Raw genomic sequence first — 15,350 nt, 5'->3', positions numbered from 1 at the left:
TTGAAGGCAAATACACTTGGCACTTTCTATCCTGATCCTTCTGGGGTAGGATCTGCTCACAGCTGAACGTCCTTCCTAACTGTAGGCACCAAGTATGTGATACCACAATTCCTTTCCTAGGAGGCTCAGAAAGAGCAAGAGGAGCTAGTGTAAAGTGGGAGACATCTGAGCACTTAAAGGTTGTGCAGACACACCAAAACGGTGTATTACTGAGCTGCACCTTCTTTTCCAAAACCTAGGCTCTTCTCCTTCTCCAACATCCTCATTAAGACTCACGGCCTAGGCTACAGCCAGCAGATAAGAATTCTCCATCCCTGGGGGGGTTGTGTAGACAACACTGGCAGCAGAGGAGCTGTGGGCATGTGGGAGGAGACACCAGCTTGCTTGCTGCATTGTGTGCTGGCCATCTCCTAAGTGTTGAGAAAGACCATGATTGCCCTACTCTCTTAAAAAATCCAGTAGGGGCTAGGATTCTGGATATACCTAGAGTAACCTTGTAGAGCTTTTTGCTTGTTCTTCACCCTAAGAGTTTAAGTTCTAAAAGTTCAGGAGCCCCACCTTGATGGATAAAGTATGGTGCTCCTTATAGCAGCTTCAAAGTTTTCAATACATACGTTTTTCAGGATAAGAAAGACCCCTCTTTGTACATTTTTTTTAACTGAAAAAGCTAATAGGTGTGGAGGGAAGGAGAGGAAACTCCACTATGCTATGGGGAAGAAAACCACCTGAATTAGAAAAACAGCAAGAACCAAGTAGTGGCTTTTGTGGTGGGTGTTCCATAAAACAGCACTGAAAACTCAAAGTTCTTTCTCTCCCTACACTTCCTGTGGAAGAGGGCCAGAGGGGCTCAATTAAGGGGGAGAAGCCACTACCTCCATCCAGGCAGAGGCGTTTTGTCCGGGCCCAAGCCAACCAGAGGCTATTCCGGTCCTCTCCCTCACTCTCTTCCGGCCGGCTTCCTTTCCCCACCCCTCCAACAATAGCCCCCTCTTGATTTCTGTTCTAAGCCAGAACGGTGAGTCCCCAGTGCAGAGGAAGCTCTAAGGATTCTTTCGAGAGTGAGGGGTGTGTGCTGGCGTCTGCTCCTGGGCGGTGATGCTGGGGACCAGCCCCTCTTTTCCCAGAGGCGGGTAGCAGGGGGTCTCTTGACCCCATCCTCCAGCTTTCAAATGAGGAAGCTGGCAGAATACCTCTTCTTCCTGGAAGAAGATAATCTGAGATACTCTATCTTGTACTATTTGCATTTAAATATTTTTTCAAGCTGCTGAAAAAGCTGGACACCTTATTGGAATGACGTTCCCCAAACTTGTCACTGCCCCTGCTGGGTCTTCCATAAGCCACAAGATGATACCACGAGGAAGATGTTCCCCTCTGAGGCCCCTCCCCAGATTCATCAGAGCTGGAGAAGTGTCTAGGAATCTATCCCAGTGACTGTGATGTTCGGCTCTCAGAACACACTTGAAAAACAATACCCCAGACCTTTACTCTCTGAGATTATCAGGGTCCATTTGTGTGGTGTCACATTGCTAGGTGAGACCATCAAAGTCATGCCTAATGTTGCTCAGAGCTGAGAGACTTGAGGTTTGTCTAGTAACACCGTTATCCAAGAGGGAGTAATGCTGTCTTGGACAAGTTCAGAATTTATGAAAGGGCTTTGTAGCTCCATAGGAGAGGGACCTATGTCAGTCTGTATATACAACAGATCAAAACCCTAAGGCAGTGCTGCTCAAACACGAATGTGCACCTGAATCATATGGAGATCGTGTTAAAACGCCAATTCTGATTCAGGGGGTCTGGGATACAGCCCGAGATTCTGCTTTTCTAACAAATTCCCAGGTAATACCATACTATTGGTTATTTGACTACATTTGAGGAACGCTGCCATAAGGGATGGGCTTCACCGATGGATCGGCAGTAAAGAATCTGCCTGTAATGCAGGAGATGTGGGTTTGACCCCTAGGTTGGGAAAATTCCCTAGAGGAGGAAATGGCAACCCACTCCAGCATTCTTGCCTGGAGAATCCCATGGACAGAGGAGCCTGGTGGGCTACAGTCTGTGTGGGGGGTGCTGGGAAGGTCACAAAGCAACACGACTAAGGCTGCACACACACCTTAAGGGATACTTAATTAAAAAAAAAAAAGTTATTAGCTGCTTCCTCTTTAATGAGAAGGCTGAAAACAAGCAACATCAATTCAGTGACCTTGAGCAAATCATTTACTTTTTCTAGCTTATCTGTTAAACAAGGTAGGTGCCTTTCCTCATCTCTAAAGCGCCTACTTCTTAGAATGGGAGGGTTAAGTGAAATAATGTACGTAAATTCTTGGCAGGCCCCAATCTTGCTAAAAACTCTTCCATAAATACTGCGGGTGGTGGTGGTGCTCTTGTGGTTATTTCATTCCCCATTAATACCAGTGGCCATCACAGAATGAGGTCAAAGTGCAGCCGTAACAGATCATAGGAAAAGAGAAGGGGGAAGAATTCCTTTGTGTGGTCCTGGTATTTGGCAATAAAGAGATAGGCTTTATCAATGAGAGGTCTTAACAACTAAGACAGCAAAGTTGTTATCATATTCATACATATATTTACCACGTTTACATTTGCCATGTAAATGCAAAACTGCCGCAGTCCGGTATTTGCTTGTTTTGGCTGTCTCCAGTGCCTAATTATATGAAGGAAATGGTATTGTGCACCGCGAGGATATCACGTTTCCCTCCCTGAATTCACTCCTTCATGTTTGTGTAAACTCAACCAAAGTGGCGTCCCTTTAACTTGGATTTACAGCCCTGCCTGTAAAAACCAGAGAGCACTGAGCATTTCCCACAAGGCTAAACCCTGGCTTACGACTGCCTCAGTCAAGGGAAAACAAATGACCCCTCTCTCTCTCGCCAAAAACAATGTGCTAACCCATCATCTGCCCAGAAAAGAAATGGAAAACAAAATGCAACCAACAGTCTTTTCTGTGCATCTGATAAATGTTTATCACCCAGGAACAAGTGGGCAGGGTCCTCACCAAGATGACACATTAATACACATGTAGCAGCCCCAGGCACGTGATGGAGGAGTAAGCCATTCAGTCAGTTCAGGTGGGAAATAAACACGTCAAGCCGGCCGTTTGGCGTTGTCCAGAATCCCACAGAGTTTGACTGATCTTTAACTTCCTAACTGCTGTGTTTAGTATTAACTAGAAATGGCATGCTTCACTCTACAGCCCACTTATTTGTCATCCGTTCAACAAATATTTTTACATCTATTATGTGTTCTAGGCTGTACGCTTATAGCAGTGAACAAAAGAAGGCCCTGTCCTCATGGTGCTTACTTTCTAGTGAATTTATGTATTATACATAACTTCTGATGAAGACAAGCTCTTATTCTTTTATCTAAATGTATTTGATATTTGAATAATTAAAAAGAATAGCCATCATTAGGCTAGCTGTTTCTGACAGTGCACATCAAAGTATCTGCTGTCTCTCTGTCACGTGGAGAACTCTTCTTTTGATAGCAGGTTTAACATGAGTTGTGGGTGCTGGTTTTTCAAACACCGTTATTAATCTTTCGCCTTTCCATGTCAGTATCAACTTAGGGACAAGGGTCTAACTTCTAATAAAGGCTCAGCACAGCACACATTGTAAAAAGGCGAAAATAAAACCAAAAAACTTATATTGAATCTACATTCTTTAAAGTGAATATAAAAACAGTATCTGTGTTTTCTTTGATTAAAGAAAGAATGCGTGTTCACTCTAAGAGACAAATAATATATAAATGCATAAATCAAAAAGTGCTATTCATCTAGAATTCTAATATTTATAATTGTAAGTAATTGCTGTTTATAATATATGTCATTATAGAATATTGATCAGATTGGTGGCATATTCCTCACTCCATAAAACTAACAGCTTCTAGAATAACAACTGATATATTTGAAACTAATTTCTAAAGAGAACATCCAATGCTGAATAGGAATTATGCTTGAAAGTATGGTTCTTAGAACAAAAATGTAAAAATACATTTTAATGTCAATGCAATCCTGAAGAAGATAGAACAAAACAGTGATCAGCCATTTTAGAAAATCACAGGATGTCAGCATGGGAGTCTCATAGAGCATCTAGTACAGTGGGCAGAGGAGTGTGAACAAGCCCCAGATGAATTCTGATACACACTCACACACACAGACGCCCTTGAGGGTCACCGGTTTCATCCAACTGCATCATTTTACAGAGAAAACTGAGGTCCAAGCAAGTGCAGACCTCTCAGGTCATAGGTGGAGAGGGCGGCAGAGGCTGGCAGAAGCGCTCGGACTCCCAGTCTGGTCTTTGCTCTCTTATTCCAAGCCACCTGAGAAGACGTTTGTTTTGCACTCTAGGGTAGAACAACACAGCTTCAACCTGCTCTCCAAAGGCTAGGTTGTCCAGGCAAGTCTCTGTTGTATCAGGGCCTCTGACTCTAACAAAGGAACCTCAACGGTTTGGGATATTGGTGGTCGATTTCCGGTCGTTTTTGTGGCTGTGTTTTGCTCTGGTAAAGTGGAGAGGGAAGTTTAACTAAGTTAAAGTATCATTATTACTTGATAGGCTAATTAGCACGTAGGTTTTAAAGTTTAGAGTGAGAGAAAAATAGCAGTTGGAGCTCTCTCTCTCTCACACACACACACACACACACACACGCACACGCACACACACAGGCACACAGTAGTGGTACCAGTGTCCTGTTTATTGGTGATAGGTGGCTTGCCGCTAAAATGTTTGAGGAGGGGGTCACTGAGTGTCCTTAGTCTTTACTGTGAGGAGAACATGTCACTTCAAATCTGTTTGTCTCTGGCTGAGTCACGAACGGCCACAATGGTCTCCAAAAAAAAAAAAAAAAAAAAGCCTCTAGCCCTCCACTGCCAGGGAAAAGGTCATCAGCAACCCAGAGCTCACCATCTTGGGGAAGTGGGTGAAAGGGAGAATGAAACGTCCACAACATCATGTAGTTTCTTCATGATGAAAATTGAAGACTTTCATCCCAAGACAAACTCTCCCCTACTCTCTCCTCTGCTGAACACAGCTGGCATTTTAATGAGGCTAAATCTGGCTGTTTCTGCCATCAGCAGAGATAAACATCAAAACGTTAAACTCTGCTTTCCTTTGTTTTGCAAGATTTTGGGATTCAGGATAGCTTCACTCAATGTGTGCCCAACTTCAAAGCTATGAGGGATGATTTTTTTTTTTTGGCAGACTCTTGGTATGGTATTGATCAAGGATCATGATACAAATTATAGTGTGTATATTCCACTCTCTGCATTCAAAAGACAGTACCTTTTAGTATTAGTATAAGACTTAAAAATTACATCGGACATGGGTTGACTCCTACTACTTACCATACTATGTATTAATTGTGTTACATAAATAATCTTGTTTAATCCTCACTACAACTCGATTAAATAGATGCAATTTTATGTTAGGGGAAACTGCAGCTTAGAGGAGTTAATTACCTGGCCAAATTAAGTGTCACACAGTAAGCGACAAAGCTGGAATTCAAACCCAGATTTGGATAACAACAAAGCCTGTGCTTTGGTGTTCTGCTTGCTCACATTTAATTCACATATCAGCCCACAGGACACATCCTAACATGATTTAACATTTACACAGCAAATTTATGGTTTAGTTATATGTACAACTTTGGCACGCATTAATTAATGCAACTTTCTGTGTGTCGAATTCTGGCTCATTTCAAGCTGGAGTTTCCTTAATGATATCACAGAAGAGCCTCTGATGACTCCGAGTAAGAATCACACACTGGAAGTTTCCACAAATGCCGACTCACTCCTTGGAATTGAGTGAAGACAGATTAGTAGCAAATAGGTTAAGCTTGTCAATGACTTTCTTCTTTAGGGAGCTGCATTTTTTTCCCCCAGTGTCCAAAACTCTCATGGCAATGACTTAACAACTCAAATGGAAATACTGAATATATATTTTTTCTTTTCTTTTTTTTTAAGTTTTTTATTTTTTAAATTTTAAAATCTTTAATTCTTACATGCGTTCCCAAACATGAACCCCCCTCCCACCTCCCTCCCAATAACATCTCTCTAAGAACCTATCTTGAGCGCCTTAGTCTTGGGCCACATTGGAGACACAGGCGCAGGAGGGGCTGTTTTCTGTGCCATAGGCAGGCCCACCTTTTGTCTTACTTGTCGGTGGGACTCTGCTGTCATTTTTTGCATATTGTGTTGCATCTGATGCTTTTATTCAGTAACCCAAATGAGATAGTATCCTCTGATGTTATTCTAACTGAGCATAAAATTAAATATATTATCAAGGAAAAATGAAACTGAAAGAAGCACGAAAAATTGCAGCCCTGAATTTTCTACTGAGTCACATTTGCTGATAAAAAATGGAAAAAAAAAAAAAGCCCAAGCTGATCAGTCCCGGCTACCTTTTGACCTGAAGATCTATGAAATGGGGTGAATAAGGGTAGGTGGTAGGGGAGCTAGACACCACTTTCAATTATTATTAGTGTAATTTTGCCTCCACGAGCAGGAAAACGCTATCATATCTCTTTCCCATTGCTCATTTTATAGTGCTCCTAAGGAAAGTCTGTTGAAAGAAAAGGAGAAGAAAAAAGAAGTCTGACTAATGGAACAAAACCCATATAATAGTCCAATTTTATATTTTCTTACTCTTATTAAGATGGCTCAGTTTTAAACAAAGATTAATTACTTGAGCGTGGTTAATGCGTAGTCTGGCCAAATTAATTTATAAATGAGAGAACAGCTAATTTTATTACATTCTTCACATCCCAGATGACTTCAATCAGTAAATTTCATAGAAATGAATATAAGAAGAACCTCTGCCTGTCCTTTGTCTTTCAGCCATTCAACACCTCTCTGGGTTGAATGATTAATATTAGTAAATATACACAGTCTTTCAGAGCAACCTTGCTGGTCTATTTTTGACAATGTGATCTTGACTCCCTTGTGGCTTGCCATGATGAGTTTCTTGTAACATTATACATCCTGATGAATCTAAATGAAGCAAGATAGACTTTTAAAAATTAATTGCGTGTATAATCTTGACTGGTTTGCTGTATTCTATTTGATGCTTAAAAAACCAGGCACTGGATAAACATTCTTCAATGTTTTGCTGGGTTTTTCACTCCTACTGACGCAAGTGATCGATCTCAAACTTCCTATCCTAGAAGTATGTTGTTTTCCAAAATTAAAGCTGCTTGCCCCTAAATCTTTGCCCTCTTTTGTGTGGCAGATGACATCTTCAATTGACAGTGGATAATAAATTTACACTCAACCCACATGTGGAGCCTGAACACATAAGCATACCCCACCCCCCCTTACAGTACAAATCAAAGTGACATTCTCTTCTTTTTCTTCCTCCTGCCTCAGTGAGGCAGAATAACAGTCACAAATTAACAGTCCTCTTTGAGGCAGGAGATGTTGAATGAAAAGGAAAGAACAGGAGCAGGCACCTCCATCAAGACAATGGGTAACAAAATCCCCAGAGCAAACCACAGTTCTTAACAGACACCCTGAGAAGGCTCCCAGGACCCAGCACTGAGGAAGAGCAAATTCTCAGTGAGACACAGCACTCCAGTGGCTCTTGGTTAACCCACCAGCTTATCTGTGCCCAAATTCAGATTTAACACAATGTCCTTCTTAGCCTAGAGCAATTCTATGTCCAGTTCTGCCAGGCTCAACCCTGCAGAACATCAGTAGTCTCTCTCAAAAAAAAAGACATACAAGCTTCAATTCTGGGCCATCCTTCAGTCACACCCTTTGATTAAGGATTACACCCAGTAAGGCATTTTCTGTGGAAGATGCCCACAGCAACATCCATCGCAAGGACATTGAAATGGAAGTAGAAAGGATTGCGTGGGTAACTTACCAGCTCCTGAGTCTGAGTGGCTGCAGCCGCCCCCGAGGTTTACCTGATCCCTTGTCTCTCTGTCTTTCTCCCTCTCTTTCTCCCTTCTTGTGTACAGATTGCAGGGAACTTAAAGAACTCGCAGGGACAGTGTTTCGAATGACTTAAGAAAGAGAACAGGAACAATACTTCGTTCTCTTTTTCTCAGATGAGTACCTTCGGGAAGAAGGAAGGAAGGGAGGGGAGAGGGAGGAAGTCAACAACCCTTTGCTTTCCTGAAAAAAAATAAGGAAACAGAAGATAGACATCTCATTTTCTCTTAAACAAAATGTTGGAAGGGGCAAAAAAAAAAACTTTGAAAAAAGGAATTCCTCAAATATGCTCTCTGCCCTGGGAGCTTTAAAGAGATGAAAAGCCTTACTGGCCTGCCCTGTCCAAACAAATGGTGTTCCAGAAAGGCAGACTCTCCTGAGCTTGCAGCCTGACATCTAGTTTGCAGAAAAGACACAACGAAAGGGGAACAAATCCATCTCATCCACTCTGATGGAGGGAAAGTTCGGTCTGTCATGCTAACCAAGGCAAACCTGCAGCCTGTGCGGCCAGGCGTGCACAGGTCAGCCCGAATGTGTGGCTCTCCCTGGGCTCTGTGAAACACCAGCATTGCTGCAAGTTTTCAGCCTGACTCTAGAGCTTTCCATTCTTCCAGGACCAAACAACAGATGTATGCGTTGGTCACTGAGCCTCATGCAGAGGACCAAGATTTCATCTTTGTTGATGGATGAAAAACAACAGCAGCAACTCACCACGCTGCTGCTGGACATAGTTATCTCAGAACTGCTGTTCAGATTGTCATGCCCTTTATATTCCTAGTGCTTTTTGGATTTAGTCACCTCTGGAAAAACCAGAAGGTGATTTCTAGTTTGTTTTCAGAATATTGCACAGGTCTTAGGTAAGTCATCCACAAAGTCTGAAAAGGAATAGGAGGTTGACTACAAGGAGCTAGATAATTGTGGGACTATTCTTTACCCAGTTAGGGGGTCCCAGGAGTGTAAAGGGCAAGCACAAGCTCTGGTTAGGGTATGTTTCACTCAGGAATAAGCCTGGTTTACAGTTCTGATTTGTGTTGTGTGTCCCATGCCCTTCATTCATCTGGTTAAGATCGTTTTTTGCCACAAGCAGGAACCAGCTGCAGATCATTGTGGCGGCAAAACAACAACAAAAAAAAACAGCTTTAAGTGCTTCCTTATTTCAACCAATGGTGAAAAACTGGGGTGGAGCGTCACACCTGAACACAAGGAACAAGTCAAGTAAATTCAGGGAAAGGATGAATCTGGTTCATTTTCTCTGCAATTGGATTCAGTGGACTATAAGATCCTTCATTTATCCAGTTTTCTGCCCCCAGTAATTATCTATCAATTTATCTCTCTATCTGAATATGTGTGTGTGTCATCAAGAATGTGACATTACTCAGTAAGTTTGTAAAAGCCAGGACATTTCCAGCCTCCTGGCACCAATACTGGCACAACACGTGGCATTGGGTTTCTGCCATGGGGGGGACCCAGCTCCGTCTACAGACGACACCCCTGGTGCCCAGACAAGAATCTGTACTCTTTGCCCAAAGTCATCCACATCAGGGACCAAACCCAAACAGCTCATCTGCCTCCTGATTCAGCTCTGGTGCTCTTTGCCCTCTGCTGCCCTTCCTCTCTCTCCTGCCTTTGTAGACATGGGAAGGAACACAAGCGGGAGAATCTGAGAAAGCGAGAGAAGAGCATGAGAGAATGGGAGGGATAGGAATTGATTCCTGTAGAGCAGTAACAATACTGGGGAACAAACTCTGGGTAACTGTGAGGTTTAAGAAGCGCTCTGCTCTACAATAAAATGTGGAAGTAAGCAGGAGGGAGTGAGGAGCGGGTGAGTGAGGAGAAAGAGGGAAAGGCTGGGCTGGGTTTCTGAGGCCCCAGTCAGCGGAGGCCACAGGGGATGAGAAGAACAAAGGCGTTCAGGCTGCAGCTCTCTCTGGTCCGTGTCATCTCTGGAAAAACTTGCAAGTGATTTCTAGTGTTTCCAAAGTACCGTGAAGCAGTGTCTGTCTTAGGCAAGTCAGCCTCGGTTTTCCAAGAGGGGTTCTCAGCCCTGCCTGTGCCAAGCTGTTCCATTCAGATAGCTTGTTGGCGCCTCCTGTGAGATTCATAGAATGGACCTCTGTCTCTTTCCCTGCTCTGTCAATCGTATGAAGATGACCCTCTAATACTCGTAACGTCACCTACTGGGTGTCTAGAAGCTGAAACTCCCAAGTCCCTCCCCTCAGGTTTCACGGGAGAGATTTCTCATCTGGTCACTCAGGCTGGTGAAGCTTCCTCTCCAGCCACCTCAGGATTTATTCAGACTCAGAAGGGGAGTGAAGGGAATGGGTGTTTGTATTGCAGACCCCTGAGGAAAGGCATGTGTAGAAGCAGACCATGGGCCAGCCTCTGACCCAGCGGGTGAGCTCACATTGCATTAGCTATTACAGAGATCATTCGATTCAGTTCAGTTCAGTTCAGTCGCTCAGTCGTGTCCGACTCTTTGCGACCCCATGAATCGCAGCACGCCAGGCCTCCCTGTCCATCACCAACTCCCGGAGTTCACTCAGACTCACGTCCATCGAGTCAGTGATGCCATCCAGCCATCTCATCCTCTGTCGTCCCCTTCTCCTCCTGCCCCCAATCTCTCCCAGCATAACTTCAGGGGACAAGCATAAACACCAAGGTTAAAATTCAGTGAGACAAAAGCAGTGACCCCAAGACTCAGAACCAGCGCTGCAGAAATACAAGCTCTACTCAGAATGGCTTCCCGCTTCTGAAGCATCCTAACTGGTACTTTCCCAGCCGCTGGTTATTGAGAGCTCTAGAGCTATCTATTTACCCCAAGACTCATTCAACCCCTGGCCATGGAGGGTGGGAAAATGAAGAATGATTTGAAGTATAAGATAAGTTCAGAATGGGCTTTCCCAATGACTCATTAGGTAAAGAATCTGCCTGCAACATAGGAGGCCCAGGAGACATGGGTTCGATCCTTGGGTTGGGAAGACCCCCTGGAGCAGGGCATGGCGACCCACTCCAGTATTCTTGCCTGGGAAATTCCATGGACAGAGGAGCCTGGCAAAGAGTCACAAAAAGTCCATGGGGTCACAAAGAGTAGGACACAACTCAAGGGACTGAGCTCATACACGTATATTCAGAAGAGTATGCAAAAAAGTAAGTGTACACATCAGTGAAATTTTATAAAACAAACACATCTGATTAAGAGAAACCTAACAAGAGATCCCTGTGAACCTCCATCCCTCTACTTCTCCTCAAGGGTCTTCAGTCCTCAAACCTGACATAGATACATATCACATGGTTTACATAACAAATGGCATTGAACTGTGTTTTCTGTTTTGTATTACATTTGTGAGATTTGCCCCTGTTGTTGAGTGTGGCTCAGTCCCTGTCTTGCTGGAGAGTATTGCACTCTGCGACTGCACCACATTTTATATATCCACTCTACTGAAGATGACATTTGGGTTGTTTCTATTTCGGGGCCATTACCAGCAGGCTGCCAGGAATATTCCTGCCCCTGCCAGATGTCTTTTTAAAGCCTGGTGCAGGACTCCCCTCTCTCCAGGAAGAATGTCCACTCCAGTGATTCACGGCCCTTTGTTTGGCTTCTTTATGTCCACTTCCTCTCACATGGGTTGTATGGCATGGCTTTTTCTCTTGAATTCAAGTGGACTCAGTTTGAGGACACAGTGATGTCTTTGGAGATGCTGGCAGAGTTCCTGCGGAGCTTCGGAACAGGTTGGGAGTCACGGTTCTCACTTCCTGCTACAACCTGGAGATGCTGGTTCCTGTTGCTCTGAGTCATGCTCCATGTTCTCGCCATCCCCCTTCCAGATTCTATGGCAACTGAGTCTGCCCTCCCTCGTGCAGGCTTCTCACGTGTTAGACTAACGTGCAAAAGAGGGAGCCAAGTCCCGCGCCTGAAGCTGCTTTGAAATTTCCTTTGTTCCTTTGATTTATTTTCTTGGTCTTGCCAAGCCCTAATATCCTCCAAGCCCCAACTCCCCAAACTTGAGAACATTCGTTTCTTTCTTTCTTTTTAGTTTCTTTGTAGCATGAAATGATGCTATGAAGGACTATAAACAAGTTGCTAAAAAAAAGTCTGTTTTATGGATTTAGTGTCTTCATTTAAGGAGTGGGGACACTAACATAACACCCATTTTTCATAGTCTTAGGAGTGAAGAAGAGGAGCTAAAATCTTTCCAGTGCATGCCACGTGCCAAGTCTTTTCTAAGCAAGTATGTGTCACAACTTATTTACTCATCACAACAGCCCACTGAAGTCACTGCTATTTTGCCCTTTATCTCCTCCCCTTTTTAACAGATGAGGAAACTGAAGCATGGAGACATTACACAACTTTCCAGTATCACTTAATTAGCAAGATTTCAAACCCAGGGAATTCTGGCTCAGAGCCCTATTTCAACAAAAGGTAACTTACCCTGCCCTCTAAATAAACACTGCCTGTCACATAGTAAAACCTGGTCTCTAGAACTGGAGAACATGCTGTATAGTAGAAAAGGCAAAAATGTATGGCACAAAGGTGCATTCTCCAACTATTTAGTGAGCCTGTCTTATGAACCAGAAGGCCCCATGCCAGGTATGGGCAATGTACATGTGAATTTTACTTTCTGGCAGAGGAGAGACACTTTCAATTTAGTAAAACACGCTTGGATATCTAAACAATTAAAATTGCAGTCCACGCTCTGAAGAGGAAATCTAAGAGCTAGGAGAGCTTGTAGTCAGGTACCAAATCTGGACAAAAGGTCAGGGAAAGTTTCCCTAAGAAAATGAAAGATACATGGAGGCCTGAAGAAGGAGCAGGTGTGCGTCAGGCAAAGCTGGGGAGGCAACAGTCTTACAAGGGGCAGCCAGAGGATCCGAGTTCAGATTCTTTACTAGATCCTCAGAGGGATGGGAAGCATGAAATATTTCACACAGGAGAAGGACATACTCAGATTGCATTTCAGAAAGCCTATGCGGGTCACTGTGCAAAGACTGGTTCATGGAGGGCAAGAGAGGAAGCAGGTGGAGAGTTGTAAACTCTAGTCTAAATGTGGTTGGGACAGAAGGGCTGTCAGGAGCTGCAGGAGGCTGTGTCTAAAGAGGTTTGAGAGCCACACTGATATGCTGGGTGACAAGAGTTTATTGGGGAGTGAATTCAGGCACTGCCTGGCATACAAACAGCTGGCTTATGAGAGATTCACACTTGTGAAGAGCAGCATCCTCTCCCGTGCCCCACTCCACCCCTTATCTCCAGAGTCTCTGTTGCTGAGTACCTACCTGCCTTTGTTCCACCTCGGCCTCCTGTCTGCTTGCCTTGGCGTCACTGTCCTCATGTGTAGCCCATGCCTGCATTTCTTAATATTCGCCCGACAGAGTTTCCTTTCCTCTAGCACAGAGGTCTTTAACCCTAGGCCGTGGACCAGTAGAGGTCTGCTGCCTATTAGGAACCAGGCCCCCAAGCAGGAGGCGAGTGGAGGGTGGGTGAGCGAAGCTTCACCTGCTGCTCCCAAGATCACTCCCCATCACTTGCATTACCGCCTGAACCACCCACCCACCTCCCCCTCCACCCTGCCATCCATAGAAAAATAATTTCCTACAAAACCGGTCCCTGGTGCCAAAAATGTTGGCGACAGGTACGCTAGCACACCCAGTGCTGCTACTGAAAAACTAGGGGCATTCTCAAAGCCGGCCCAGGAGGGGTGACTCCTGGAGCAGAACTCAGCGTTTGAGCTACCAGGGCTGGGGAAAACGCACTCTAGGTGTTCTGCATTAGGACTCAGGCTGAAATTCCCTAAGTAAAGTCTGTGAAGCGGGGTAGATGGGTTGTGTTATGAGTTAGTTACAGGACTAACTCTTAAGAGCTGGCCTGTGGACTTAATCACCAAGGAACACATTGTTTCTGCAGAAAAATGAGTTCTGAGCTCCCAATGTTTGATATCAGCAAATGAGCATTTTTAAGTTGGGGCTTCCCAGGTGACTCAGTGATATCCCCCTGCCAATGCAGGAGACAAGAGACAGGGGTTCCATCCCTGGTTCAGAAAGATCCCCTGGTGTAGAAAATGGTAACCCACTCCATATTCTTGCCTGGAGAATCCCATGGTCAGAGGAGCCTGGTGGGCTACAATCCGTGGGGTCGCAACAGTCGGACACGACTGTGCGTGCATACACATAGTCATTTTTAAGTTGGGGAGTGGCAGTAGTTGTGTTAAAAAGCACCTGTGGTTTCCTGTCAGGCCGGAGGTAAGCAAGCACCCTCCTCCAATACTCACTTCCATTGTTCAGTAGGGCTCATTTTCCCACAATCTTCCTCCAGAGTGGTCGTATAGGTCTATTCTTCTACTGACAGGCTCTCTCCAAGCACCTTGAGATCCTATGTTTCAGCAGCACACAAGAGACAAGAAACAACTTCATTTTTACACGTTACATTAAGCATGATTAGAGTTCCCCTTCCTTGATAAAGTTGGCTAAAGTTCTGTGTCATTATTTTCCATGGTCCTCACACCCTTCCTTTGGTTGTACCAGACCCAGGACTTTCACAGCCCTAAGAAAAGAGCTCTAAGCCTTGGTGCGTGTTGGCTGACTCGCAGTCCCCTCAGAGGTGCCTGGTTCTGCTGGTGCCCCGACACCCTCAGTGCCAAGTGCTGTCAAAGGAAAGCCCACCCGGTCTTTTAACACATACTAACCAGATCTCTATGGTCATCCTTGTCATCTCTACAGCACTACATAGGTGAGACCCAAGGTTTCTGTAGCCTGTCTTCTTTCTTAATCTTCAGGGGTCCAACTCATGCCAAAGCTCAGGCTTCTCCCTTCTGCAACCCCATTGCCACACCTTTCAGCCTCCTTGGACCAGACCAGGGATAAACCCAAATATTCAATGAACCAAGCAAGTTCATTTAACCAGTACCCCATGTGTAACATAATAGGGCGTGCCGGGAATCATGGAAAAATAGTCCATGACACATCGAAAGTGGCTTGTGACTATGTAAGAACACAAGCCTAATGTGACCAGATCATCTAATTTTAAAAAAAAAACAAAAAGCTGAAAATATGAATTTTTAATGTGAAATTTCTTGATTTAAATGTTTTAGAATTGAAAACAGACTATTTTTAAAAGATATTAAAGAGTTATCAATCTTTGGGGTGTGACAATGGTGCAGTGGTTTGCTTTTAAAATATATAGTGAAATGTGATTTATTTAAGAGTCTACATGAAAAAGTAAAATTTAAATGTGAAGGGACCTAGGCAAAGGGTCATCCAGCCCAGTCAAGCCTTCAGAAGACTGAAGCCTCTAGCCTGGCAACCTCATGAGAGATCCTGAGTCAAGCCATCCAGCTAATCTGTCCCTAAACTCCTGACACCATACAAATTGTGAGGTGACATTTGCTTTTTTAAGCCACTAAATTTTGGGGTG

General features: G+C 44.2%; 1 protein-coding gene across 1 annotated transcript in view; it reads right to left on the bottom strand.

Annotated features, from left to right (window-relative positions):
• Window positions 1-7,961, bottom strand: part of ZNF366 (zinc finger protein 366) — a 64,515-nt gene extending 56,554 nt beyond the window's left edge. Inside the window, exon 1 of the mRNA XM_069556378.1 lies at window positions 7,875-7,961. The gene's annotated coding sequence lies outside the window, so the exon portion shown is untranslated. The remainder of the gene's footprint in view (window positions 1-7,874) is intronic.
• Between the last annotated feature and the right edge of the window lie 7,389 nt (window positions 7,962-15,350).

The sequence above is a fragment of the Ovis canadensis genome, chromosome 16 (genome assembly GCF_042477335.2).
Source record: "Ovis canadensis isolate MfBH-ARS-UI-01 breed Bighorn chromosome 16, ARS-UI_OviCan_v2, whole genome shotgun sequence".
NCBI classification, from domain to species: domain Eukaryota; kingdom Metazoa; phylum Chordata; class Mammalia; order Artiodactyla; family Bovidae; genus Ovis; species Ovis canadensis.
Note: the sequence above shows the minus strand (reverse complement) of the source record. Positions and strands in the feature narration are given on the sequence as shown.